Source organism: Lissotriton helveticus, chromosome 11, assembly GCF_964261635.1.
Source record: "Lissotriton helveticus chromosome 11, aLisHel1.1, whole genome shotgun sequence".
Lineage (NCBI taxonomy): Eukaryota > Metazoa > Chordata > Amphibia > Caudata > Salamandridae > Lissotriton > Lissotriton helveticus.
Window position 1 is genome coordinate 709,931,801 of NC_136072.1, and position 27,184 is coordinate 709,958,984.

Sequence of the window (27,184 nt, forward strand, 5' to 3'; positions counted from 1 at the left end):
AAATTTGTCTCCGGTTCCATCATGTAAATTGTAACGTCGTCCGCATATAGGGAGATAAGCAGACCGCGCGACGTGAAGCCAATGCTCCTCTGGGTGTGGTGTTGCCGCATACGCGCCGCAAGCGGCTCCGTGGCTATGGCAAACAGTAAGGGAGAGAGCGGGCATCCCTGCCTCGTCCCTCTCGTGATCTTTATAGAGTCCGAAGTCTGCCCGTTCACACGCACCCTTGCAGACGGGCGATTATACAGAACGCCGATGCGTCTGGCAAACAGCGGGCTGAAACCCATTCTGGTAAAGAGTGCGTAAAGGAACTTCCACTCCAGGGAGTCAAATGCCTTAGTCGCATCGAGTAGCGCGGCTGCAGCTTTCGACTTGGGGTCCAGGTAGTGGAGCAACCCGAACAGGACTCTCAGGTTGTGTGATGTGGATCTCTCGAGGACAAACCCCGACTGGTCTGATAGAGCTATTTGCGGCAGCATATATTTAAGCCGATCTGCCAGCAGTTTCGCATAGATCTTGGCGTCTACATTAATGAGTGAAAGGGGTCGGTAAGAGTCTGGCTCGAGAGGGTCCTTGCCGGGCTTGAGTAAGGTAATGATCAGTGCCTCGCGCATTGATTGCGGAAGTATCTCTGATTCGACCGCTTCCTCGAAGACCTTGTGTAGTTTAGGTACCAGAATATCGGCATATTCCTTGTAAAATTCTGATGTTAAACCGTCCGGTCCTGGTGCTTTACCAGGCGGCATGCTCATTATTATTGCCCGTATGTCCTCCTGCGAGAACGGTAAGTCCATGTATTGTCTGGCCCCATTGTTAAACCAGGCCAGGGCGATTGTGTCCAAATAGTCTGTAATTGTTTGGTCGTCAGGTGTAATCTTGGACGTGTAAAGTGTGCGGTAGTATTCTGTCATGACCCTGAGGACGGCCTGGGGTTCCCTCACTACGTCTCCTCCCGTATCTCTGATCTCTAGTACATAGGTCGCACCCTTGGGAGTTCTAAGCATGTTGGCCAGCGTCCTGCCTGCCCTGTCCCCCTCCCCGTATCGTCGGGCCTGCCCATCTTTTGCCAGAAAGGACACCTCTCTGTCTGCCTCACCTTGGTATTGTGTGAGCTTCGCACGAAACTCAGCCCTCACTCTGTCCGTAGGTGTCTCCCGAAGTTGTGCCTCAAGCGCTGCTAATTCAGTTTCCAGTGTTTGTAAGGTGCCCCTGATGGAGCGGAGTACCCCTGTCTTCAGTGACATGCAGCTTCCCCTTATCACCACCTTACAAGCCTCCCACAGCGTGCCCGGGGATTGCACCGACCCCTCGTTCAGCTCAAAGTATTCCTCCAGTTTTTCCCTCAATTCTTGGTTGAATACCTGGTCTTGCAGCGCCCTGGACGGGAATCTCCAGCTGAAAGGCTGGATGTACTGTGCTGGGGTGGATAGTGTAAGACAGACTGGCGCATGATCAGATAGTGAACGTGGTAGGTGTGTTACATCTGTCGTGAGTGTGTGGACATCCCCGGATAGCAACCAGTAGTCGAGTCTAGACCACGCGGCTCTATGCATTGTTAGACATGTGCCTTCTCGGGCTCCCGGGTGCAGTACCCTCCAGGAGTCGACCAGTCGAGCTTCCGAGATGATATCCCAGAGTGTAGCCGCCGCCTTGGGGTGGTGTTCCCTAGTCGTACCCTGCCTGTCCATCGTGTCTGAGAGCACCACATTGTAATCACCTCCCCATACAACCGCTGCCTGCCCATGAGCCTGTATTTTGTACCAAAGGTCGTTATAGAACTCAGGGTTGTCATCATTAGGACCGTACACATTCACCAAAATCATCCTCATGCCACAGAGATTTCCTACCACTATTATGTACCTCCCCTCAGTGTCCAATTTCACCTCTGTCGTTGTCCAGCGGAGACCCTTCCTAATGAGTATCGCCACCCCCCGGGAGTAGTTGGAGTAGTGTGCATGCATAGTTTCCCCCCATCTATTACTACGGAGCAGTGCAGTAGCATTGGCAGTCAGGTGGGTCTCCTGCAGAAAACATATGTCTATATTTTTCCGCAGCAAGTAGGCTTGAACCAGCCGGGCCTTCCGCCTATCGTTCAATCCGCGCACATTCCAGGTTAACAGTTTAATGTGAGCCATATCTGAAATTGTGAGTTAGTAATGTCACTCCCTTCTGCAATGTGTACACTAGGATACAACACAATCTGGAGAAGTGTGGCTCAGGGGTTAGAGGCAGCAGACCCAGAAGCTGAGATTGGTCCTGGACCAGGGTTCAATTCCCCGCCTCAGCGGGGTCTTGGGCTAAAAATTCCACGGACTCGATAATTCTCGCCCCGGTGCCTCCTTGACTCATGGGTTCACACTCTGTGACTCTGGGCAATAGCTTGCTTAATCTTCACAACGGCCCCACGCGGCGGGATGCCTGACTTTCACCTTGTGGATACCCTGCTATCTCACAGGGGAATACCAGGAAGGGTTCCCTAAGCAAGCGCCGGGAAACCCACTGCGGGTAGCTGTGCGCTATATAAGCTCAACTACATTTACATTTACATTTTATCGTGATTAGTCACCGTGCAATGCTGGTCAGCAGATGATCTCTGGGGCCTATCGTGCTCAACTGTGTTGGTATTCGCTGCCTGCGTCTCAAGTCTCTCAACAAAACAAAAAGCAACAGTGCTCTTCAATCCCAAACCCCCCCAGCCCCCTCCCGCTCCAACCCCCCAATCAGGTCGTGCAATTCTGTCCCTCCCCTCCCGCCCAAACATCAAACACCCTGTAAGGCATCTCAACAGTTCAAGTCCAATGGGAGTCATCCCTCGGGGAACGCGGGTCGTACGCTCTCTAACCCTGTACTTTTGCCAGGGCGACCGAGCGCCAGCCTGACAGTGCTCCCGTGTGGACCTCCCCCCGCACTCTACATGTGACTATACAGGCCAACTTATCTTAACATGGAGGATCTGCAGTGTCTCAAGTCGTCAGCTGGCCCTTCCGGCTTCTGCAACGTTCCGTGACGACACTGGTAGTACGAAGTTTGCTTCTCCGTCACTCTATGTCACTTAGAGCAGCTCTCGCTTCCGGGTCTTCAGGAGATGGCTGATTCTTCTGGTCTCGTGACAGTTGCTTCGCATATTTCAACGCTGCCTTGGCGTCCACAAAAAAGGAAGGTTTGCCCGGGCCCTGTACTCTCAGTTTGGCGGGGTAAATTAGCGAATATTTGGTTCCAATTTGCTGGAATATCTTCTTGGCCGGGACGAATTCCCTCCTTGCTGCCTGAACCTGCATGGTGAAGTCCGGGAAAATCGAGATGTGATTACCCTGGTATTGGAGGTCCTTAACATCTCTCGCCATGCGCAAAATGGTGTCACGGTCTCTATAGTTCAGAATGCGCGCTATTATTGCTCTCGGTGGTGCACCCGGTTGAGGCTGGGGGCCCAATGTCCGGTGCGCCCTTTCAACCAGGAACATTTGGGAGAGGCCTGTCCCCAATAGTTCCGACATCATGGTCTCTACATACACTTCCATTTTTGCTATGTTGGTCGTTTCTGCCACACCCGTGATGCGGACGTTGTTGCGTCTTGAGCGGGCCTCCAAGTCCTCGTTCTTCTGCTGGATCAGCGTCAGGACCTTATCCATGCCGCGTATTTTCCTGTGTGACTTTCTTCCGTTTCAGTCACTCGCGTTTCCAACACGTCCACCCGACCATCCTGCTTGTCCATACGCCTGGTCAGACTGTCCATGCGAGCCGCCAAGTCGTCCATCTTGTGATCTATCCCCTGGAGACTTGTTTTAAGTTCCTGAAACATGGACTTAATTTCAGATGTTTGCGCGCCCCCATTATCATTCTTGGCTGCCTCGTCTTCCGACTGCTCCTGGCCTGCCGTCCTCTGTTTGGTCCTGTCGAAGGTGATCTTCGGCTGCCTCGTGTCAGGTTTCCCCATCTCGCCTGGCAATCTCGACTGGGAGAGCTTAGGGATCACTGTAGTACGTTTGCTTCGTCTAGTAAGGGCTGCGGCCTGAGGTTTCGCGTTCAGCCAATGCTTCTCCAGCGCCACTACAGATTGATATGACTGTGCACGCTCGTGTATCCTGCGGTTCGGGGCCAGTACACCCCCTGTAGTACCCTCTGCAGACAAGTCGCGGTTGTAGAATAGACCTCTCAGGGTCCGGCAGCACAAAATGGCGTCTCGCGCCAAAACACCAAGTTCCGGTCCGCTTTATTGACCGCACCAGCCAAGCCCAGGGTCTAGGCACCAATCGTGTTCCGCCACCACGAGTGTTCAGCGGCCCCAAGGGGCAGTGGGCGAGCCGGTAGTCCCGCCGGGGGAGGGTTCCGCGGGAGGTACGCTCGCACCAGGTGCGTCCGCCCGCCCCGCCACGAAGTTAGGCTTTGCACTGGGTCTGCATCACAGGTACGGCCCCCCGTACCCGTCAGGATCTCATCTCGCCCTTAGCCTCCCCCTTTGTGCACCTTACCGGGCAGCCGCCAAACGGGTCGTCAGTGCAGCTTTCCGACCGCTCCGTCGCACAGTGCTTCACCACTACGGGACAGTCCCGCACGTTAATGTGTCTCCGGAGTCTTGGAGTGACCGGTCTCGCTCCTCGAGATCACCCGCAGCTTGGTCCGCGACTGTGCAGTGCTCACTCCGGCTCCTGTTGCGCAGGCCGTGCAGCTCCGGGGTTCTCACCGCCCTCTTCCGGACCTCGGCTCACGCGAGGTCCCGGCTTCCGTCTCGCCACAGGCCGACACTCCGCTCACAGGCAGCCCGCTACAGACTGGGACAGGCAAACTTCCCGCGTCGATTTTCTACCGCCAGCAAGTGACCCCGCCACTCTGCAGGTCTTCCGAGTGGGAAAGGTCAGGGACTCTCGTCAGAATGATGTATAAATGACGGATTTATTTGCTCGGTCGGCGGAGCTGCGGGTTTAAGCAGCCATTCCGCCTCGCGTCCAAGCCACGCCCCATTTCTGAGTACACTAAAGGGCCCGTTGCCACCACCGTAATATAGGGAAAAGAGAGTAGAAATGTGCAGTGATTGATTACTGCTCATCTGTGCCCTGTCACTCACTTTGAGTGATACGTGTTGCTATTTTTATTAATTGTATGAAAGCATGCGAAATAAGTGAGGGCAACAGGGCACTGCTGGTACCTGCCCCGTCCTTCCGTTGCTTTATTTTTTAGGTCTCGGTCTGACGTGAGCAGTGCATGGCTCGTATACGACAACATGGAGCTGCGATGGCCGAGTGGTTAAGGTGTTGGACTCGAAATCAATGGGGTTTCCCTGCGCAGGTCCGAATCCTGCTTGCAGCGTCATGAGATTTTTCATGAACACCATTTGGTTTAGTTAAGGAAATGTTCACTACTCGTTCCGCAATCCTCATCAAGTCACAGAGTTAAACGGCAAAAACTCCAACTAGATGTAAACATTGAGACAATTTCTACACTCAGGAAGTGTTTTAGAGAGCAGGTGGCTAGGAAGGGTTTGTAGTCTGGACCTGTCCTGCCTGATCTAGACAAGTCACGAAAAGAGTAATTTGTTTTTTATGAAGAGTGTCTTGTTTAGGCTTTTGGACTCTTTCTGAGTACACTTAAGGGCCCGTTGCCACCGCCGTAATATAGGGAAAAGAGGGTAGAAATGCGTAGTGATTGATTACCACTCTACTGTGCCTTGCCACTCACTTTGAGTGACACGTGACGCTAATTTTATTAATTAAAAAGCATGCAAAATAAGTGAGGACAATAGGGCACTGCTGGTACCTGCTCGTCCTTCTGTTACTTTATTTTTTAGGTCTCGGCCTGACGTGAGCAGCGCATGGCTCATATACGACAACAGTGACATCATACCCATGGAGCTGCGATGGCTGCGTGGTTAAGGCATTGGACGCAAAATCCAATGGGGTTTCCCTGCGCAGGTTTGAATCCTGCTTGCAGCGTCGTCCAATTTTGCATGAACACCATTTGGTTTAGTTAAGGAAATGTTCACTTCTCGTTACGCAATCCTCATCAAGTCACAGAGTTAAACAGCAAAAACTCAAACTAGATGTAAACATTAAGACAATTTCCACACCCAGGAAGTATTTTCGAGAGCAGGTGGCTCGGAAGGGTTCATAGACTAGAACTGTTCTGCCTAATCTTGACGAGTCACGAAAAGACGAATTTTTTTTATGAAGCGTGTCTTGTTTAGGCTTTTGGACTCTTTCTGAGTACACTTAAGGGCCCTTTCCCAGTGCCGTAATATAGGGAAAAGAGGGTAAAAATGTGCAGTGATTGATTACTGCTCATCTGTGCCCTGTCACTCACTTTGAGTGAGCGTGTTCCTATTTTTATTAATTGTATGAAAGCATGCGAAATAAGTGAGAGAGACAGGGCACTGCTGGTACCTGCCCCGTCCTTCCGTTACTTTATTTTTTAGGTCTCGGTCTGACGTGAGCAGCTCATGGCTCATATATGACAACAGTGACATCATACTCATGGAGCTGCGATGGCCGAGTGGTTAAGGCTTTAGACTCGAAATCCAATGGGGTTTCCCTGCACAGTTTCGAATGCTGTTGGCAGCGTTGTGCTATTTTGCATGAACACCATTTGGTTTAGTTAAGTAAATGTTCACTTCTCGTTATGCAATCCTCATCAAGTCACAGAGTTAAACGGCAAAAACAAAAACTAGATGTAAACATTGAGACAATTTCCACACCCAGGAAGTGTTTCAGAGAGCAGGTGGATCGGAAGGGTTCGTAGTCTGGACCTGTCCTGTCTGATCTTGACGAGTCACGAAAAGAGTAATTTTTTTATGTAGTGTCTCTTGTTTAGGCTTTTGGACCATTTCTGAGTACACTTAAGGGCCCGGTCCCAGCGCCGTAATATAGGGAAAAGAGGGTAGAAATGCACAGTGATTGATTACCGCTCATCTGTGCCCTGTCATTCACTTTGAGTGATACGTGTTGCTATTTTTATTAATTGTATGAAAGCATGCAAAATAAGTGAGGGCAACAGAGCACTGCTGGTACCTGCCCCGTCCTTCCGTTACTTTACTTTTTAGGTCTCGGTCCGACGTGAGCAGCGCATGGGTCATATACGACAACAGTGACATTACACGCATGGAGCTGCGATGGCCGAGTGGTTAAGGCATTGGACTCGAAATCCAATGGGGTTTCCCTGCGCAGGTTCGAATCCTGCTTGCAGCGACGTGCAATTTTGCAGGAACACCATTTGGTTTGTTAAGGAAATGTTCACTTCTCGTTAGTCAATCCTCATCAAGTCACAGAGTTAAACAGCAAAAACTTAAACTAAATGTAAACATTGAGACAATTTCAACACTCAGGAAGTGTTTTAGAGAGCAGGTGGTTCGGAAGGGTTCGGTGTGTGGACCTGTCCTGCCTGATCTTGACGAGTCACAAAAAGAGTAATTTTTTAATGTAGCGTGTCTTGTTTAGGCTTTTCGACTTTTTCTGAGTACTCTTACAGGCCCATTCACAGCGCCGTAAGATAGGGAAAAGAGGGTAGAAATGTGCAGTGATTGATTACCGCTCATCAGTGCCCTGTCACTCACTTTGAGTGATGCGTGTTGCTATTTTTATTAATTGTATCAAAGCATGCGAAATAAGTGAGGGCAACAGGGCACTGCTGGTACCTGCCCCGTCCTTCCGTTGCTTTATTTTTTAGGTCTCGGTCTGACTTGAGCAGCGCATGGCTCGTATATGACAAGAGTGACATCATACTCATGAAGCTGCGATGGCTGAGTGGTTAAGGCGTTGGACCTGAAATCCATTGGGGTTTCCCTGCGCAGTTTCAAATCCTGCTTGCAGCATTGTGCGATTTTACATGAACACCATTTGGTTTGTTAAGGAAATTTTCACTTCTCGTTACGCAATTCTCATCAAGTCATAGAGTTAAACAGCAAAAACTCAAACTAAATGTAAACATTAAGATAATTTCAACTCTCAGGAAGTGTTTTAGAGAGCAGGTGGTTCGGAAGGCTTCGTAGTCTGAACCTGTCCTGCCTGATCTTGACGAGTCCCAAAAAGAGTAATTTTTTATGTAGCGTGTCTTGTTTAGGCTTTTGGACTCTTTCTGAGTACTCTTAAGGGCCCATTCACAGCGCCGTAAGATAGGGAAAAGAGGGTTGAAATGTGCAGTGATTGTTTACCGCTCATCTGTGCCCTGTCACTCACTTTGAGTGATGCGTGTTGCTATTTTTATTAATTGTATGAAAGCATGCGAAATAAGTGAGGGATCAGGGCACTGCTGGTACGTGCCCCGTCCTTCCGTTACTTTAATTTTTAGGTCTCGGCCTGATGTGAGCAGCGCATGGCTCGTATACGACAACAGTGACATCATACTCATGCAGCTGCAATGGCCGAGTGGTTAAGGCGTTGGACTTGAAATCCAATGGGGTTTCCCCGCGTAGGTTCGAATTCTGCTTGCAGCGTCATGAGATTTTGCATGAATACAATTTGGTTTTGTTAAGTAAATGTTCACTTCTTGTTATGCAATCCTCATCAAGTCACAGAGTTAAACGGCAAAAACAAAAACTAAATGTAAACATTAAGACAATTTCAACACTCAGGAAGTTTTTTAGAGAGCAGGTGGCTCGGAAGGGTTCGTAGTCTGGACCTGTCCTGCCTGATCTTGACGAGTCACGAACAGAGTAATTTTTTTATATGGAGTGTCTTGTTTAGGCTTTTGGACTCTTTCTGAGTACACTTAAGGGTCTATTCCAGAGCCGTAATATAGGGAAAAGAGGGCAGAAATATGCAGTGATTGATTACTGCTCATCTGTGCCCTGTCACTCACTTTGAGTGATGCGTGTTGCTATTTTTATTAATTGTATGAAAGCATGCGAAATGAGTGAGGGAGACAGGGCACTGCTGGTACGTGCCCCGTCCTTCCGTTACTTTAATTTTTAGGTCTCGGCCTGATGTGAGCAGCGCATGGCTCGTATACGACAACAGTGACATCATACTCACGCACCTGCGATGGCTGAGTGGTTAAGGCCTTGGACTTGAAATCCAATGGGGTTTCCCGGCGTAGGTTTGAATCCAGCTTGCAGCGTCATGAGATTTTGCATGAACACCATTTGGTTTAGTTAAGTAAATGTTCACTTCTCGTTATGCAATCATCATCAAGTCACAGAGTTAAACGACAAAAACTCAAACTAGATGTAAACATTGAGACAATTTCGACACCCAGGAAGTGTTTTAGAGAGCAGGTGGCTAGGAAGGGTTTGTAGTCTGGACCTGTCCTGCCTGATCTAGACAAGTCAGGAAAAGAGTAATTTTTTTTTATGAAGCGTGTCTTGTTTAGGCTTTTGGACTTTTTCTGAGTACACTTAAGGGCCCGTTGCCACCGCCGTAATAGAGGGAAAAGAGGGTAGAAATGCACAGTGAATGATTACCGCTCATCTGTGCCCTGTCACTCACTTTGAGTGATACGTTTTGCTATTTTTATTAATTGTATGAAAGCATGTGAAATAAGTGAGGGCAACAGGGCACTGCTGGTTCCTGCCCCGTCCTTATGTTACTTTATTTTTTAGGTCTCGGCCTGACGTGAGCAGCGCATGGCTCATATACGACAACAGTGATATCATACTCATGGAATTGCGATGGCCGAGTGGTTAAGGCGTTGGACTCGAAATTCAATGGGGTTACCCTGCGCAGGTTCGAATCCTGCTTGCAGCATCGGGCGATTTTGCATGAACACCATTTGGTTTGTTAAGGAAATGTTCACTTCTCGTTACGCAATCCTCATCAAGTCACAGAGTTAAACAGCAAAAACTCAAACTAAATGTAAACATTAATACAATTTCAACACTCAGGAAGTGTTTTAGAGAGCAGGTGGTTCGAATGGTTCGTAGTCTGGACCTGTCCTGCCTGATCTTGACGAGTCACGAAAAGAGTAATTTTTTTAATGTAGAGTGTCTTGTTTAGGCTTTTGGACTCTTTCTGAGTACACTTAAGGGCCCGGTCCCAGCGCCGTAATATAGGGAAAAGAGGGTAGAAATGCGCAGTGATTGATTACTGCTCATCAGTGCCCTGTCACTCACTTTGAGTGATACGTGTTGCTATTTTTATTAATTGTATGAAAGCAAGCGAAATAAGTGAGGGCAACAGAGCGCTGCTGGTACCTGCCCCTTCCTTCGGTTACTTTATTTTTTAGGTCTCGGTCTGACGTGAGCAGTGCATGGCTCGTATACGACAACATGGAGCTGCGATGGCCGAGTGGTTAAGGCGTTGGACTCGAAATCAATGGGGTTTCCCTGCACAGGTCCAAATCCTGCTTGCAGCCTCGTGCGATTTTGCATGAACACCATTTGGTTTGATAAGGAAATGTTCACTTTTCGTTACGCAATTCTCATCAAGTAACAGAGTTAAACAGCAAAAACTCAAACTAAATGTAAACATTAAGACAATTTCAACACTCAGGAAGTGTTTTAGAGAGCAGGTGGCTCGGAAGGGTTCGTAGTCTGGACCTGTCCTGCCTGATCTTGACGAGTCACGAAAAGAGTAATTTTTTTATGTAGCGTGTCTTGTTTAGGCTTTTGGACTCTTTCTGAGTACACTTAAGGGCCCATTCCAGAGCTGTAATATAGGGAAAAGAGGGCAGAAATGTGTAGTGATTGATTACTGCTCATCTGTGCCCTGTCACTCACTTTGAGTGATGCGTGTTGCTATTTTTATTAATTGTATGAAAGCATGCGAAATAAGTGAGGCAGACAGGGCACTGCTTATACGTGCCCTGTCCTTCCGTTACTTTAATTTGTAGGTCTCGGCCTGATGTGAGCAGCGCATGGCTCGTATACGACAACAGTGACATCGCACTCACGCGGCTGCGATGGCCGAGTGGTTAAGGCATTGGAATTGAAATCCAATGGGGTTTCCCTGCGTAGGTTCGAATCCTGCTTGCAGCGTCATGAGATTTTGCATGAACACCATTTGGTTTAGTTAAGTAAATGTTCACTTCTCGTTATGCAATCCTCATCAAGTCACAGAGTTAATCGGCAAAAACTCAAACTAGATGTAAACATTGAGACAATTTCTACACCCAGTAAGTGTTTTAGAGAGCAGGTGGCTAGGAAGGCTTTGTAGTCTGGACCTGTCCTGCCTGATCTAGACAAGTCAGGAAAAGAGTAATTTTTTTTATGAAGCGTGTCTTGTTTAGGCTTTTGGACTTTTTCTGAGTACACTTAAGGGCCTGTTGCCACCGCCGTAATAGAGGGAAAAGAGGGTAGAAATGCACAGTGAATGATTACCGCTCATCTATGCCCTATCACTCACTTTGAGTGATACGTTTTGCTATTTTTATTAATTGTATGAAAGCATGTGAAATAAGTGAGGGCAACAGGGCACTGCTGGTTCCTGCCCCGTTCTTATGTTACTTTATTTTTTAGGTCTCGGCCTGACGTGAGCAGCGCATGGCTCATATACGACAACAGTGACATCATACTTATGGAGCTGCGATGGCCGAGTGGTTAAGGCGTTGGACTTGAAATTCAATGGGGATTCCCTGCGCAGGTTCGAATCCTGCTTGCAGCATCGGGCGATTTTGCATGAACACCATTTGGTTTGTTAAGGAAATGTTCACTTCTCGTTACGCAATCCTCATCAAGTCACAGAGGTAAACAGCAAAAACTCAAACTAAATGTAAACATTAAGACAATATCAACACTCAGGAAGTGTTTTAGAGAGCAGGTGGTTTGAAGGGTTTGTATTCTGGACCTGTCCTGCCTGATATTGACGAGTCACGAAAAGAGTAATTTTTTTTATGTAGAGTGTCTTGTTTAGGCTTTTGGACTCTCTCTGAGTACACTTAAGGGCCCGGTCCCAGCACCGTAATATAGGGAAGTCAAGTCAAGTCAAGTCAAAGAATTTATATAGCGCACTACATACCCAGAGGGTCTCAAGGCGCTTAGGGAGGGGGGGAGGATTACTTGTCAAATATCCACGTTTTAAGTTGTTTTCTGAATGCTAGGTGGTTCTGGGTAAGGCGAAGGTAAGTGGGGAGTGAGTTCCATGTTTTAGCTGCCAGGTATGAGAAGGATCTACCTCCCATGGTGGTCTTGTTGATGCGAGGTACAGTGGCGAGGGCTTGGCTGGAAGAACGTAGATGTCGGGAGGGGGTGTAGAAGGGCAGTCGTGAGTTGAGGCATTCTGGTCCGATATCGTAGAGTGATTTGTGTGCGTGGGTTAGCAGTCGGAAAGTGATCCTCTTATTGACGGGTAGCCAGTGGAGGTTTTTCAGGTGACCAGAGATGTGTTCGTTACGCGGGATGTCTAGTATGATCCTGGCTGAGGCGTTTTGGATTCGTTGGAGTTTTTTCTGGAGTTTAGCGGTAGTACCTGCGTAGAGGGTGTTTCCGTAGTCCAGTCGGCTCGTGACCAGAGCATGGGTGACTGTTTTTCTGGTTTCGGTGGGGATCCAGCGAAATGTTTTTTTGAGCATGCGAAGAATGTTGAAGCAGGATGAGGAGACGGCGCTGACTTGTCTGTTCATTGAAATGGAAGAATCCAGGAAAACGCCTAGGTTACGTGCGTGGTCTGTCGGGATGGGTGCTTTTCCAAGGGCTTCCGGCCACCAAGAGTCGTCCCATGCAGAGGGGGATGTACCTAAGATGAGGACTTCTGTTTTATCTGAGTTCAGTTTCAGACGGCTGTGATTCATCCATTCGGCAACTTCTTTCATTCCTTCGTGTAGGTTAGTTTTGGCGGTGCTGGGGTCCTTGGTGAGAGAAAGGATCAGTTGAGTGTCATCCGCGTAAGAGATGATGTTGAGGTTGTGTTGGCGGGCGATGGCCGCGAGGGGGCTCATGTATACGTTGAAGAGGGTGGGACTGAGTGAGGATCCTTGTGGTACGCCACAGATGACTTCAGTGGCCTCGGACTTGAATGGTGGAAGGCGGACTCTCTGGGTTCTTCCGGTGAGGAACGAGTTGATCCATTCAAGTGCTTTTCCTTGCATTCCGATGTTTCTGAGGCGTTGTAAAAGGGTGCTGTGGCAGACTGTGTCGAAGGCTGCAGAGAGGTCGAGGAGGATGAGGGCGACTGTGTCTCCATTGTCCAGTAGAGTTCGAATGTCGTCTGTTGCTGCGATGAGGGCGGTCTCAGTGCTGTGTTTTGCTCGGAAGCCAGACTGTGAGGAGTCGAGGGATTTGTTGGCTTCGAGGAAGGCGGCGAGCTGGTTGTTGACAGCTTTCTCGATGACTTTGGCCGGGAAAGGAAGGAGCGAGATGGGGCGGTAATTTTTGAGTTCGGTGGGGTCCGCTGTGGGTTTTTTCAGAAGGGCGGTGAGTTCAGCGTGTTTCCAGCTTTCCGGGAAGGTGGCGGAGTTGAGGGAGCAGTTGATGACGTCTCGGAGGTGCGGTGCTATGATGGAGTCTGCTTTGTTGAAGATGTGGTGAGGACATGGGTCTGTGGGGGATCCTGAGTGGATGGAGTTCATCAGGCGGATGGTGTCCTCAGTGGAGATTGGGTTCCAGTCGTTAAGGGTGTTCAAGGGGGGAGAATGTTCAGCATAAGGTTGGGTGGGTTGGTCTCCAGGTTGGTTGTCGAAGCTGTTGTGGAAGTCTGCAATTTTGTTGTGGAAGAATAAAGCCAGGGAGTCGCAGAGGGATTGAGAGGGGGTGATGTCGTTGGAGTTGGCCGAGGGATTGGTAAATTCCTTGACGATGTTGAAAAATTCCTTGCTGTTGTGGGCGTTGTTGTCTAGTCGATCCTTGAATGCTGTTTTCTTGGCCTTTTGGATTAGTTGGTGGTGTGTGCGGGTGGCGTTTTTGAAGGCGTCCTTGGTGCGAGTGGTTGGGTCTTTTTTCCAGGCCTTTTCAAGGGAGCGGCAGAGTTTCTTGGACTTCTTAAGATCATCGTTGAACCATGAGGCCTTCTTGCTGCCAGGTTTGCTTTGACGTTTTTTCAGTGGTGCTAGGATGTCGGCGCTGTTGGATAACCATAGGGTGAAGTTGGTGGCGGCTTGGTCTGGGTTAGAGGAGTGGGCTGGGGTGTTTAGAAGGAGCGATGAGGAGATCTGGTCGATGGTGATTTTGTTCCATTTTCTTTGCAGAGTTGGTTGGGGGTGGTTGATGGGTTTCGGCTTGTTGTAGGTGAAGTGAACGCAGCTGTGGTCAGTCCAGAGGAGATCCGTAGTGTGGCTGAAGGAGACGTGATTGCTGGAGGTGAAGATGGGGTCGAGTGTGTGACCTGCGATGTGGGTGGGGGAAGTGACCAGTTGTTTAAGTCCGAGGTTGGCGAGGTTGTCCAAGAGGGTGGTGGTGTTGCGGTCGTTGTTCTTTTCAAGGTGAAAGTTGAGGTCTCCCAGAAGGATGTAATCTTTGGAGGGGAGCGCGTGTGGAGTGATGAAGTCCGTGATGTCTTCACTGAATTTTGCGCGGGGTCCTGGTGGTCTGTAGAGGAGGGTGCCTCTGAGTGTGGTCTTGGGGTCGATGTGGATCTGGAAGTGAAGGTGTTCAGAGTTGGCGAGATTGACGTCAGAGCTGGTTGAGATGTGGATAGATTTTTTATGGACGATAGCGATTCCTCCTCCTGTGTGGCCGGTACGGTCCTTGCGTGTGATCTTATATTCTTCAGGGATGGCAATGGTGATGTCTGGGGCGGAGGAAGCGTTCATCCATGTTTCTGTTAGGAAGGCGACGTCTGGAGAGATGGTGTCTAGTAGATTCCATAGGTCAATGGCGTGCCTGTGGACCGATCGGGTGTTGAGAAGGATGCATTGTAGGTGGTTGGTGTCGAGAATCAGAGGTGTGATCGTAGCGGAGTTGGTGACGGTACCGATGAATTTGCAGGAGTAGCATGAGAAAGGGCCATGGGTGTGTCCAGGGGCGGCTTGGACGCAGTTGGGGGAACGGCCGGGGTTGAGGATTAGGAGGGTGGTGGCATCGTAGGTAATGCGGGAGGGCTGGGCAGTGCGAGGGGCAGGGGGTCTGGCACTGGGTGCGGTCCAGGCGCGGACGGGCGTAGACGGGCTTACCTTTGGCGCACCTTCGGCGCGGCTGGGGCGCGGTCGCTGCGTGTGAACGCTGCGCGCGAGAAGAACTGTCATATACGGATAGTGGAGGGGGAGGGGCGAGGGCGGCTCAGCTGGGAGGCGGGGCGGGCACACGAGGACGACAACAACAATCAAAATGGAGGCGGAGGGGGGAGCACAGCGGAGCGCTAGAGGCAGACGCGCGACCAAAGTGAATACAGCAGTATTAATTAACCAAAGTGCAAATCAAGCAAAGCGGCAGTCAGGCAGACAGCAGGCAATATCAATTGGCAATATCTGAAGCAAAGCAGCGCTACGATACCAAATGTCAGCAGGGGACACTGGGAGCGACCACTCAGCTCGAAGAGAGGAGCGAGTCAAAAGAGGGTAGAAATGCGCAGTGATTGATTACTGCTCATCTGTGCCCTGTCACTCACTTTGAGTGAATCGTGTTGCTATTTTTATTAATTGTATGAAAGCAAGCGAAATAAGTGAGGGCAACAGAGCACTGCTGGTACCTGCCCCTTCCTTCGGTTACTTTATTTTTTAGGTCTCGGTCTGACGTGAGCAGCGCATGGATCATATACGACAACAGTGACATCATACTCATGGAGCTGCGATGGCCGAGTGGTTAAGGCGTTGGACTCGAAATCCAATGGGGTTTCCCTGCGCAGGTTCGAATCCTGCTTGCAGCGACGTACGATTTTACATGAACACCAGTTGGTTTGTAACGAAAATTTTCACTCCTCGTTAGTCAATCCTCATCAAGTCACAGAGTTAAACAGCAAAAATTCAAACTAAATGTAAACATTAAGACAATTTCAACACTCAGGAAGTGTTTAAGAGAGCAGGTGGTTTGGAAGGGTTCGTAGTCTGGACCTGTCATGCCTGATCTTGACAAGTCACAAAAAGAGTAATTTTTTTATGTAGCGTGTCTTGTTTAGGCATTTGGACTCTTTCTGAGTACTCTTAAGTGCCCATTCCCAGCGCCGTTATATAGGGAAAAGAGGGTAGGAATGTGCAGTGATTGATTACCGCTCATCTGTGCCCTGTCACTCACTTTGAGTGATACGTGTTGCTACTTTTATTAATTGTATGAAAGCATGCGAAATAAGTGAGGGAGACAGGGCACTGCTGGTATGTGCCCCGTCCTTCCGTTACTCTAATTTTTAGGTCTCGGCCTGATGTGAGCAGCGCATGGCTCGTATACGACAACAGTGACGTCATACTGACGCAGCTGCGATGGCCGAGTGGTTAAGGCGTTGGACTTGAATTCCAATGGGTTTCCCTGCGTAGGTTTGAATCCTGCTTGCAGCGTCATGAGATTTTGCATGAACACCATTTGGTTTAGTTAAGTAAATTTTCACTTCTCGTTATGCAATCCTCATCAAGTCACAGAGTTAAACGGCAAAAACTCAAACTAGATGTAAACATTGAGACAATTTCTACTCCCAGGAAGTGTTTCAGAGAGCAGGTGGCTAGGAATGGTTTGTAGTCTGGACCTGTCCTGCCTGATCTAGACAAGTCAGGAAAAGAGTAATTTTTTTTTATGAAGCGTGTCTTGTTTAGGCTTTTGGACTTTTTCTGAGTACACTTAAGGGCCCGTTTCCACCGCCGTAATAGAGGGAAAAGAGGGTAGAAATGCACAGTGAATGATTACCGCTCATCTGTGCCCTGTCACTCACTTTGAGTGATACGTGTTGCTATTTTTATTAATTGTATGAAAGCATGTGAAATAAGTGAGGGCAACAGGGCACTGCTGGTTCCTGCCCCGTCCTTTTGTTACTTTATTTTTTAGGTCTCGGTCTGATGTGAGCAGCGCATGGCTCATATATGACAACAGTGACATCATAGTCATGGAGCTGCGATGGGCGGGTGGTTAAGGCGTTGGACTCGAAATCAATGGGGTTTCCCTGCACAGGTCCGAATCCTGCTTGCAGCCTCGTGCAATTTTGCATGAACACCATTTGGTTTGATAAGGAAATGTTCACTTCTCGTTACGCAATCCTCATCAAGTAACAGAGTTAAACAGCAAAAATTCAAACTAAATGTTAACATTAAGACAATTTCAACACTCAGGAAGTGTTTTAGAGAGCAGGTGGTTCAGAAGGGTTCGTAGTCTGGACCTGTCCTGCCTGATCTTGAAGAGTCCCAAAAAGAGTAATTTTTTTATGTAGCGTGTATTGTTTAGGCTTTTGGACTCTTTCTGAGTACTCTTAAGGGCCCATTCACAGCGCCGTAAGATAGGGAAAAGAGGGTTGAAATGTGCAGTGATTGATTACCGCTCATGTGTGCCCTGTCACTCACTTCGAGTGATGCGTGTTGCTATTTTTATTAATTGTATCAGAGCATGCAAAATAAGTGAAGGAGACAGGGCACTGCTGGTACGTGCCCCGTTCTTACGTTACTTTGATTTTTAGGTCTTGGCCTGATGTGAGCAGCGTATGGCTCGTATACGACAACAGTGACATCATACTCATGCAGTTGCGATGGCCGAGTGGTTAAGGCGTTGGACCTGAAATCCAATGGGGTTTCCCTGCGCAGGTTCGAATCCTGCTTGCAGCATCGTGAGATTTTGCATGAATACCATTTGGTTTAGTTAAGTAAATGTTCACTTCTTGTTATGCAATCCTCATCAAGTCACAGAGTTAAACGGCAAAAACAAAAACTAGATGTAAATATTGAGACAATTTCCACACCCAGGAAGTGTTTTAGAGAGCAGGGGGCTCGGAAGGGTTCGTAGTCTGGACCTGTCCTGCCTGATCTAGACGAGTCACGAAAAGAGTAATTTTTTATGTAGCGTGTCTTGTTTAGGCTTTTGGACTCTTTCGGAGTACACTTAAGGGCCCATTCCCAGCGCCGTAATACAGGGAAAAGAGGGCAGAAATGTGCAGTGATTGATTACCGCTCATCTGTGCCCTTTCACTCACTTTGAGTGATGCGTGTTGCTATTTTTATTAATTGTATGAAAGCATGCGAAATAAGTGAGGGAGACAGGGCACTGCTGGTACATGCCCCGTCCTTCCATTACTTTAATTTTTAGGTCTCGGCCTGACGTGAGCAGCGCATGGCTCGTATACGACAACAGTGACATCATACACATACAGCTGCGATGGCCGAGTGGGTAAGGTGTTGGACTTGAAATCCAATGGGGTTTCACTGCGTTGGTTCGAGTCCTGCTTGCAGGCTCATGAGATTTTGCATTAGCACCATTTGGTTTAGTTAAGTAAATGTTCACTTCTCGTTATGCAGTCCTCTTCAAGTCACAGAGTTAAACGGCAAAAACACAAACTAGATGTAAACATTGAGACAATTTCTACACACAGGAAGTGTTTTACAGAGCAGGTGGCTCGGGAGGGTTCGTAGTCTGGACCTGTCCTGCCTGATCTAGACAAGTCACGAAAAGAGTAATATTTTTTTATGAAGCGTGTCTTGGTTAGGCTTTTGGACTCTTTCTGAGTACACTTAAGGGCCCGTTGCCACCGCCGTAATATAGGGAAAAGAGGGTAGAAATGCGCAGTGATTGATTACTGCTCATCTGTGCCCTGTCACTCACTTTGAGTGATACGTGTTGCTATTTTTATTAATTGTATGAAAGCATGTGAAATAAGTGAGGGCAACAGGGAACTGCTGGTTCCTGCCCCGTCCTTATGTTACTTTATTTTTTAGGTCTCGGCCTGACGTGAGCAGCGCATGGCTCATATACGACAACAGTGACATCATAGTCATGGAGCTGCGATGGGCGAGTGGTTAAGGCGTTGGACTCGAAATCAATGGGGTTTCCCTGCACAGGTCCGAATCCTGCTTGCAGCCTCGTGCAATTTTGCATGAACACCATTTGGTTTGATAAGGAAATGTTCACTTCTCGTTACGCAATCCTCATCAAGTAACAGAGTTAAACAGCAAAAATTCAAACTAAATGTTAACATTAAGACAATTTCAACACTCAGGAAGTGTTTTAGAGAGCAGGTGGTTCAGAAGGGTTCGTAGTCTGGACCTGTCCTGCCTGATCTTGAAGAGTCCCAAAAAGAGTAATTTTTTTATGTAGCGTGTATTGTTTAGGCTTTTGGACTCTTTCTGAGTACTCTTAAGGGCCCATTCACAGCGCCGTAAGATAGGGAAAAGAGGGTTGAAATGTGCAGTGATTGATTACCGCTCATGTGTGCCCTGTCACTCACTTCGAGTGATGCGTGTTGCTATTTTTATTAATTGTATCAGAGCATGCAAAATAAGTGAGGGAGACAGGGCACTGCTGGTACGTGCCCCGTTCTTACGTTACTTTGATTTTTAGGTCTTGGCCTGATGTGAGCAGCGCATGGCTCGTATACGACAACAGTGACATCATACTCATGCAGTTGCGATGGCCGAGTGGTTAAGGCGTTGGACCTGAAATCCAATGGGGTTTCTCTGCGCAGGTTCGAATCCTGCTTGCGGCATCATGAGATTTTGCATGAATACCATTTGGTTTAGTTAAGTAAATGTTCACTTCTTGTTATGCAATCCTCATCAAGTCACAGAGTTAAACGGCAAAAACAAAAACTAGATGTAAATATTGAGACAATTTCCACACCCAGGAAGTGTTTTAGAGAGCAGGGGGCTCGGAAGGGTTCGTAGTCTGGACCTGTCCTGCCTGATCTAGACGAGTCACGAAAAGAGTAATTTTTTATGTAGCGTGTCTTGTTTAGGCTTTTGGACTCTTTCGGAGTACACTTAAGGGCCCATTCCCAGCGCCGTAATACAGGGAAAAGAGGGCAGAAATGTGCAGTGATTGATTACCGCTCATCTGTGCCCTTTCACTCACTTTGAGTGATGCGTGTTGCTATTTTTATTAATTGTATGAAAGCATGCGAAATAAGTGAGGGAGACAGGGCACTGCTGGTACATGCCCCGTCCTTCCATTACTTTAATTTTTAGGTCTCGGCCTGACGTGAGCAGCGCATGGCTCGTATACGACAACAGTGACATCATACACATACAGCTGCGATGGCCGAGTGGGTAAGGTGTTGGACTTGAAATCCAATGGGGTTTCACTGCGTTGGTTCGAGTCCTGCTTGCAGGCTCATGAGATTTTGCATTAGCACCATTTGGTTTAGTTAAGTAAATGTTCACTTCTCGTTATGCAGTCCTCTTCAAGTCACAGAGTTAAACGGCAAAAACACAAACTAGATGTAAACATTGAGACAATTTCTACACACAGGAAGTGTTTTACAGAGCAGGTGGCTCGGGAGGGTTCGTAGTCTGGACCTGTCCTGCCTGATCTAGACAAGTCACGAAAAGAGTAATATTTTTTTATGAAGCGTGTCTTGGTTAGGCTTTTGGACTCTTTCTGAGTACACTTAAGGGCCCGTTGCCACCGCCGTAATATAGGGAAAAGAGGGTAGAAATGCGCAGTGATTGATTACTGCTCATCTGTGCCCTGTCACTCACTTTGAGTGATACGTGTTGCTATTTTTATTAATTGTATGAAAGCATGTGAAATAAGTGAGGGCAACAGGGAACTGCTGGTTCCTGCCCCGTCCTTATGTTACTTTATTTTTTAGGTCTCGGCCTGACGTGAGCAGCGCATGGCTCATATACGACAACAGTGATGTCATACTCATGGAGCTGCGATGGCCGAGTGGTTAAGGCGTTGTACTCGAAATTCAATGGGGTTTCCCTGCGCAGGTTCGAATCCTGCTTGCAGCGTCGTCCGATTTTGCTTGAACACCATTTGGTTTGTTAAGGAAATGTTCACTTCTCGTTACGCAATCCTCATCAAGTCACAGAGTTAAACAGAAAAAATTCAAACTAGATGTAAACATTAAGACAATTTCTACACTCAGGAAGTGTTTTAGAGAGCAGGTGGCTAGGAAGGGTTCGTAGTCTGGACCTGTCCTGCCTGATCTAGACAAGTCACGAAAAGAGTAATTTTTTTTATGAAGAGTGTCTTGTTTAGGCTTTTGGACTCTTTCTGAGTACACTTAAGGGCCCGTTGCCACCGCCGTAATATAGGGAAAAGAGGGTAGAAATGCGCAGTGATTGATTACCGCTCTACTGTGCCTTGCCACTCACTTTGAGTGAAACGTGATGCTAATTTTATTAATTAAAAAGCATGCAAAATAAGTCAGGGCAATAGGGCACTGCTGGTACCTGCCCGTCCTTCTGTTACTTTGTTTTTTAGGTCTCAGCCTAACATGAGCAGAGAATGGCTCGTATACGACAACAGTGCCATTTTTTTTAAAAATTGATTGTCACTGGTAAACCTGTTTTTAAATGCACAGACTACTTGTTCTTTACTGCACTTACCAGCTAACTGTTGTGTTCACAGCGGAGCTAGCGCTGACGACACAAACACTCTTCCCCTCGTGCCCTCCCACCACGAGCGGAGGCCACGCCCCTTTCAGGCCACGCCCCCACAACACTCGCGCATAAAATATGTGTAATCCTCGGTCGCGACGGTTGCGCGCCGAAGGCGCGCCTAAGGCAAGCCCGTCTGCGCCCGTCCGCGACCAGCTGGGACCCGGGGCCACACACCCTGGCTCCCATGACATCCACAGCAGGACCTATAGCTCGGCGGCCCTACATAGCCTAGGTGGGATTGCCACTCCTCAGTGCTCCCACACTTTCGCTCCGTTAGAGCTATCCGCCCGATGTCCAGGGTGCAAGCACTCATTCCGCAAATCCCTGTCAGCCATTGCACTAACGTACCGTATGTACGCACTAAACTGCCGTTCCCTGCCCAAACACAGTATACAGATTGCCATGCTGCTTGAAGAACACAAGCCAGACGTGGTATTTCTGACAGAAACATGGCTCACCGAGCACTCTGAGCCGGACGTAGTTCAAGCCTTACCTGTAGGATATTATATCCTTAGAGCAGATAGACCGGTAGGGAGAGGCGGAGGTCTGGCAATCATTCTGAAGAACCAGTACCGATGTCGGACCACAGCAGAGATCATTCCTGAATGTGAGAGCATAGCATTCCACATAGAGTTCAACGCGAACAACACTTTCTCCGGTACCTTGATCTACCGCCCCCCGCAGCCCGTAAAAGAGTTTCATAGGACTCTTCCTGAGACCATAGCGGGAAGAATTCTGTCCGCCGCTAACTACACGATTTTAGGAGACCTAAATCTCCATTTCAATTCCCCCTCAGACAACATTGCTCAGGAACTACTAGAGGATCTGGAGGCTCTCCAACTGTCCCAACTGGTTGCTGCTCCGACCCATGAAAGGGGCAACTTACTCGACCCCATATTTAGCAACTGCCCGGATCTAACTGTTGATCAACCCATCCCCCTCCCATGGTCGGACCATTTTCTAATCCCATTCACCTGGGTCAAACACAAAATCCCCCAGCTCCCTCCCCAGGTTTCCTCTAGAAGGAACTGGTCAAAACTCCCACTGGAGGCCTGGCTACACAAACTAGACTCCACTTGCCCTTCACTCTGCCCAGATCCCAACATGGCTAACTCCCACTACGAAAACTGGATCACCCATTCGCTAGATTCGATTCTCCCGATCCGTAAATCATCCTTTAACAGACTTCAGAAAACGGCCCCTTGGTTTTCTGACTCTCTTAGACAACTAAAACGCCTCTGTAGGCAACGGGAGCGAGCCTGGCGTCTAGACTTTCTCCCAGACAAAAAGGCCTCTTATAAAGAGGCGATTAAAGTCTATAAAGAAGGGATCAAAACAGCCCAGGCAACTTATTATTCTGAGAAAATATTAGAAGCAAAATCAAAACCTAAAGAAATTTTCCAGATAATAAAGCATTGCTCCACCGCCAATATGGCACCTCCACCTAACAAAACCAAGGATCAATGCAACGAGCTTGCGGATTTCTTCTATAATAAAGTCACAAAAATTTACTCCACCTTCCCCACCTCAGACACTACTCTGGATGTATCTCACTCTCCCCCCCCTAAATCACCTTGGCACCCAGATCAGCCTGCCCTTGAGCACTTTCTTCCGTTGGACCTTGACACCTTAAGTAAAGTGGCACGACAAGTAAAATCCGGCTCCCCCCGCGATCCTGCTCCTCCAGAAGTCCTAATGCAGGCAAGTACAGCCACTTTGCCTGTCATCCGGGATCTTCTAAATACCTCTATATTCGCATGCTCAGTCCCCACAGCCTGGAAACAGGCCATGGTAAGGGCGCTGCTGAAGAAGCCCGGCCTGGACCCAGACGACTACTCCAGCTACCGTCCCATCTCTCTTCTTCCTTGGGCCAGCAAGGTGTTAGAGAAGCACATAAACATGCAGCTGGTCCAGTTCCTGGAGGACCACTCTCTACTACACACATCCCAGACGGGCTTTAGACCAAAGCATGGCACTGAAACCGCCTTGCTAGCCGTCACCGAAGAGACTCGAAGGATACTGGATCAGGGAGGATCAGTGGCAGTGATCCTCCTTGATCTAAGTGCCGCCTTCGATACGGTCAGCTACACCACCTTGCTGGACCGTCTCCATAACATCGGAGTCTCAGGTGACGCCTTAAGGTGGTTCGAGTCCTTCCTGTCTGGGAGGTCGTTCCAGATCTTTGACGGAGAGATGGTGTCCTCGAGTAAACTCCTGAACTGCGGAGTACCACAGGGCTCCTCTCTGAGCCCTGTACTGTTCAACGTATACATGAGGCCGCTGGCGGGTGTTGTCGAACCATATGGCATTAAAATTGTGTCATATGCCGACGACACCCAGCTGGTGGTCTCGTTGGCCACGAAGAACAGTAGGCATTCCACAGCCGACCTCCTAAACTGTCTAGTGGATGTCAAGGGATGGATGACCAACTCCTCCCTAAAACTAAACGGTGATAAGACGGAGCTTATGCTCCTAGGCCCCACCTCTCCCGTACCATTCATTTCACTGTGGCCCAGTGTCTTGGGCCCTCCTCCCACCCCTAAGGACAGCGTCAAAAGCCTGGGGATATGGCTTGACAACAAACTCTCCTTTTCTACTCAGGCCAAAAAACTGTCTTCCACTTGCTTTGGCCTGCTTAGAATCCTGAGGAAAGTCCTCCCGCTACTCCCCCAAGAGGCCAAAAAGGTGGCGGTACAAGGCCTTATCCAGTCACGCCTGGATTCTAACAATGCCTTGTATCTAGGAGCACCAGAGATGACCCTCCGGAAACTACAGGTCGTCCAAAACTGTGCAGCCCGCACCTTGCTGGAACTCTCGCGCACTCAATCAGCCAGACCCGCTCTGAAAACTCTCCACTGGTTGCCAGTGAGGCAGAGAGTGACCTTCAAGGCGCTGTGCTTGGCGCACCGCGCCTTTTGGAAAACAGCCCCAGCCATCAACACTGACCTTATCATTCCTTACCAACCTAACAGGAACCTCCGGTCGACAGAGGCGTACCTCGTGGTTGTTCCCAGAGTGAAGCGAGCCAGGTCTGGGGGCAGGATGTTCTCCTGGAACGCCACCAAGCTCTGGAATGCCCTCCCCATCTCACTTCGGTCTAACCCAGACCTCCTTTCATTCCGTAAAAGTCTAAAGACCCTACTGTTCGCCAACTCCGCCTCCCCCTAGACCCCCTCCAGGTACTCCCTTCCAGGTACTCCCTGCTTCTACTCAGCGCTTGGACGCTTTCGGGCAGCAAACGCGCTTTACAAGTACTTTTACAATTACAATTACAATACCCATGGAGCTGCGATGGCCACGTGGTTAAGGCGTTGGATTTGAAATCCAATGGGGTTTCCCTGCACAGGTTTGAATCCTGCTTGCAACGTCGTGTGATTTTGCATGAACACCATTTGGTTTAGTTAAGGAAATGTTCACTTCTCGTTACGCAATCCTCATCAAGTCACAGAGTTAAACAGCAAAAACTCAAACTAGATGTAAACATTAAGACAATTTCCACACCCAGGAAGTATTTTGGAGAGCAGGTGGCTCGGAAGGGTTCATAGACTAGAACTGTCCTGCCTAATCTTGACGAGTCATGAAAAGAGGAATTTTTTTTATGAAGCGTGTCTTGTTTAAGCTTTTGGACTCTTCCTGAGTACACTTAAGGGCCCTTTCCCAGTGCCGTAATATAGGGAAAAGTGGGTAAAGATGTGCAGTGATTGATTACCGCTCATGTGTGCCCTGTCACTCAGTTTGAGTGATGCATGTTGCTATTTTTATTAATTGTATCAGAGCATGCAAAATAAGTAAGGGAGACAGGGCACTGCTGGTACGTGCCCCGTCCTTCCGTTACTTTGATTTTTAGGTCTCGGCCTGATGTGAGCAGCGCATGGCTCGTATACAACAACAGTGACATCATACTCATGCAGTTGCGATGGCTGAGTGGTTAAGGCGTTGGACTTGAAATCCAATGGGGTTTCCCCGCCTAGGTTCGAATCCTGCTCGCAGCGTCATGAGATTTTGCATGAAAACCATTTGGTTTAGTTAAGTAAATGTTCACTTCTCGTTATGCAATCCTCATCAAGTCACAGAGTTAAACGGCAAAAACTCAAACTAGATGTAAATATTGGGACAATTTCACACCCAGGAAGTGTTTTAGAGAGCAGGTGACTCGGAAGGGTTCGTAGTCTGGAGCTGTCCTGCCTGATATAGACAAGTCACGAAAAGAGTAATTCTTTTTTATGAAGCGTGTCTTGTTTAGGCTTTTGGACTCTTTCTGAGTACACTTAAGGGCCCGGTCCCAGCACCGTAATATAGGGAAAAGAGGGATGAAATGCGCAGTGATTGATTACTGCTCATCTGTGCCCTGTCACTCACTTTGAGTGATACGTGTTGCTATTTTTATTAATTGTATGAAAGCAAGCGAAATAAGTGAGGGCAACAGAGCACTGCTGGTACCTGCCCCTTCCTTCGGTTACTTTATTTTTTAGGTCGCGGTCTGACGTGAGCAGTGCATGGATCATATACGACAACAGTGACATCATACTCATGGAGCTGCGATGGCCGAGTGGCTAAGGCGTTGGACTCGAAATCCAATGGGGTTTCCCTGTGCAGGTTCGAATCCTGCTTGCAGCGACGTACGATTTTGCATGAACACCATTTGGTTTGTTAAGGAAATTTTCACTTCTCGTTAGTCAATCCTCATCAAGTCACAGAGTTAAACAGCAAAAATTCAAACTAAATATAAACATTAAGACAATTTCAACACCCAGGAAGTGTTTTAGAGAGCAGGTGGCTAGGAAGGGTATGTAGTCTGGACCTGTCCTGCCTGATCTAAACAAGTCAGGAAAAGAGTAATTTTTCTTTATGAAGCGTGTCTTGTTTAGGCTTTCGGACTTTTTCTGAGTACACTTAAGGGCCCGTTGCCACCGCCGTAATAGAGGGAAAAGAGGGTAGAAATGCACAGTGAACGATTACCGCTCATCTGTGCCCTGTCACTCACTTTGAGTGATACGTTTTGCTATTTTTATTAATTGTATGAAAGCATGTGAAATAAGTGAGGGCAACAGGGCACTGCTGGTTCCTCCCCCGTCCTTATGTTACTTTATTTTTTAGGTCTCGGCCTGACATGAGCAGCGCATGGCTCATATACGACAACAGTGACATCATACTCATGGAGCTGCGATGGCCGAGTGGTTAAGGCGTTGGACTCAAAATTCAATGAGGTTTCCCTGTGCCGGTTTGAATCCTGCTTGCAGCATCTGGCGATTTTGCATGAACACCATTTGGTTTGTTAAGGAAATGTTCACTTCTCGTTACGCAATCATCATCAAGTCACAGAGTTAAACAGCAAAAACTCAAACTAAATGTAAACATTAAGACAATTTCAACACTCAGGAAGTGTTTTAGAGAGCATGTGGTTTGAAGGGTTCGTAGTCTGGACCTGTCCTGCCTGATATTGACGAGTCACGAAAAGAGTAATGTTGTTTTTTATGTAGAGTGTCTTGTTTAGGCTTTTGGACTCTTTCTGAGTAAACTTAAGGGCCCGGTCCCAGCACCGTAATATAGGGAAAAGAGGGTAGAAATGCGCAGTGATTGATTACTGCTCATCTGTGCCCTGTCACTCACTTTGAGTGATACGTGTTGCTATTTTTATTAATTGTATGAAAGCAAGCAAAATAAGTGAGGGCAACAGAGCACTGCTGGTACCTGCCCCTTCCTTCGGTTACTTTATTTTTTAGGTCGCGGTCTGACGTGAGCAGCGCATGGCTCATATATGACAACAGTGACATCATACTCATGGAGCTGCGATGGCCGAATGGTTAAGGCGTTGGACTCGAAATCCAATGGGGTTTCCCTGCGCAGGTTCAAATCCTGCTTGCAGCGACGTACGATTTTGCAT

The 27,184-nt window shown here is 48.3% G+C and overlaps 22 non-coding genes across 22 annotated transcripts; all 22 read left to right on the top strand.

The window, feature by feature from the left end:
* The first annotated feature begins 5,223 nt into the window (after window positions 1–5,223).
* On the top strand, window positions 5,224–5,304 carry TRNAS-CGA (transfer RNA serine (anticodon CGA)). The gene has a single exon. It is a non-coding gene; the product is annotated as a tRNA-Ser (tRNA).
* A 541-nt stretch (window positions 5,305–5,845) lies between these two features.
* On the top strand, window positions 5,846–5,927 carry TRNAL-CAA (transfer RNA leucine (anticodon CAA)). Its single transcript has one exon. It is a non-coding gene; the product is annotated as a tRNA-Leu (tRNA).
* A 542-nt stretch (window positions 5,928–6,469) lies between these two features.
* On the top strand, window positions 6,470–6,551 carry TRNAS-CGA (transfer RNA serine (anticodon CGA)). The gene has a single exon. It is a non-coding gene; the product is annotated as a tRNA-Ser (tRNA).
* A 542-nt stretch (window positions 6,552–7,093) lies between these two features.
* Window positions 7,094–7,175, top strand: TRNAS-CGA (transfer RNA serine (anticodon CGA)). The gene has a single exon. It is a non-coding gene; the product is annotated as a tRNA-Ser (tRNA).
* A 541-nt stretch (window positions 7,176–7,716) lies between these two features.
* On the top strand, window positions 7,717–7,798 carry TRNAS-UGA (transfer RNA serine (anticodon UGA)). The gene has a single exon. It is a non-coding gene; the product is annotated as a tRNA-Ser (tRNA).
* Window positions 7,799–8,337: 539 nt separating this feature from the next.
* On the top strand, window positions 8,338–8,419 carry TRNAS-UGA (transfer RNA serine (anticodon UGA)). The gene has a single exon. It is a non-coding gene; the product is annotated as a tRNA-Ser (tRNA).
* A 541-nt stretch (window positions 8,420–8,960) lies between these two features.
* TRNAS-UGA (transfer RNA serine (anticodon UGA)) lies at window positions 8,961–9,042 on the top strand. The gene has a single exon. It is a non-coding gene; the product is annotated as a tRNA-Ser (tRNA).
* A 544-nt stretch (window positions 9,043–9,586) lies between these two features.
* Window positions 9,587–9,668, top strand: TRNAS-CGA (transfer RNA serine (anticodon CGA)). The gene has a single exon. It is a non-coding gene; the product is annotated as a tRNA-Ser (tRNA).
* Window positions 9,669–10,815: 1,147 nt separating this feature from the next.
* Window positions 10,816–10,897, top strand: TRNAS-UGA (transfer RNA serine (anticodon UGA)). Its single transcript has one exon. It is a non-coding gene; the product is annotated as a tRNA-Ser (tRNA).
* A 543-nt stretch (window positions 10,898–11,440) lies between these two features.
* TRNAS-UGA (transfer RNA serine (anticodon UGA)) lies at window positions 11,441–11,522 on the top strand. Its single transcript has one exon. It is a non-coding gene; the product is annotated as a tRNA-Ser (tRNA).
* A 4,052-nt stretch (window positions 11,523–15,574) lies between these two features.
* On the top strand, window positions 15,575–15,656 carry TRNAS-CGA (transfer RNA serine (anticodon CGA)). The gene has a single exon. It is a non-coding gene; the product is annotated as a tRNA-Ser (tRNA).
* A 541-nt stretch (window positions 15,657–16,197) lies between these two features.
* Window positions 16,198–16,278, top strand: TRNAS-UGA (transfer RNA serine (anticodon UGA)). Its single transcript has one exon. It is a non-coding gene; the product is annotated as a tRNA-Ser (tRNA).
* Window positions 16,279–17,444: 1,166 nt separating this feature from the next.
* TRNAS-UGA (transfer RNA serine (anticodon UGA)) lies at window positions 17,445–17,526 on the top strand. Its single transcript has one exon. It is a non-coding gene; the product is annotated as a tRNA-Ser (tRNA).
* A 541-nt stretch (window positions 17,527–18,067) lies between these two features.
* Window positions 18,068–18,150, top strand: TRNAS-UGA (transfer RNA serine (anticodon UGA)). The gene has a single exon. It is a non-coding gene; the product is annotated as a tRNA-Ser (tRNA).
* Window positions 18,151–19,315: 1,165 nt separating this feature from the next.
* Window positions 19,316–19,397, top strand: TRNAS-UGA (transfer RNA serine (anticodon UGA)). The gene has a single exon. It is a non-coding gene; the product is annotated as a tRNA-Ser (tRNA).
* Window positions 19,398–19,938: 541 nt separating this feature from the next.
* On the top strand, window positions 19,939–20,021 carry TRNAS-UGA (transfer RNA serine (anticodon UGA)). The gene has a single exon. It is a non-coding gene; the product is annotated as a tRNA-Ser (tRNA).
* A 543-nt stretch (window positions 20,022–20,564) lies between these two features.
* On the top strand, window positions 20,565–20,646 carry TRNAS-CGA (transfer RNA serine (anticodon CGA)). Its single transcript has one exon. It is a non-coding gene; the product is annotated as a tRNA-Ser (tRNA).
* A 3,939-nt stretch (window positions 20,647–24,585) lies between these two features.
* TRNAS-UGA (transfer RNA serine (anticodon UGA)) lies at window positions 24,586–24,667 on the top strand. The gene has a single exon. It is a non-coding gene; the product is annotated as a tRNA-Ser (tRNA).
* Window positions 24,668–25,210: 543 nt separating this feature from the next.
* Window positions 25,211–25,292, top strand: TRNAS-UGA (transfer RNA serine (anticodon UGA)). Its single transcript has one exon. It is a non-coding gene; the product is annotated as a tRNA-Ser (tRNA).
* Window positions 25,293–25,835: 543 nt separating this feature from the next.
* On the top strand, window positions 25,836–25,917 carry TRNAS-CGA (transfer RNA serine (anticodon CGA)). Its single transcript has one exon. It is a non-coding gene; the product is annotated as a tRNA-Ser (tRNA).
* Window positions 25,918–26,460: 543 nt separating this feature from the next.
* On the top strand, window positions 26,461–26,542 carry TRNAL-CAA (transfer RNA leucine (anticodon CAA)). The gene has a single exon. It is a non-coding gene; the product is annotated as a tRNA-Leu (tRNA).
* A 544-nt stretch (window positions 26,543–27,086) lies between these two features.
* On the top strand, window positions 27,087–27,168 carry TRNAS-CGA (transfer RNA serine (anticodon CGA)). The gene has a single exon. It is a non-coding gene; the product is annotated as a tRNA-Ser (tRNA).
* The last annotated feature ends 16 nt before the right edge of the window (window positions 27,169–27,184 follow it).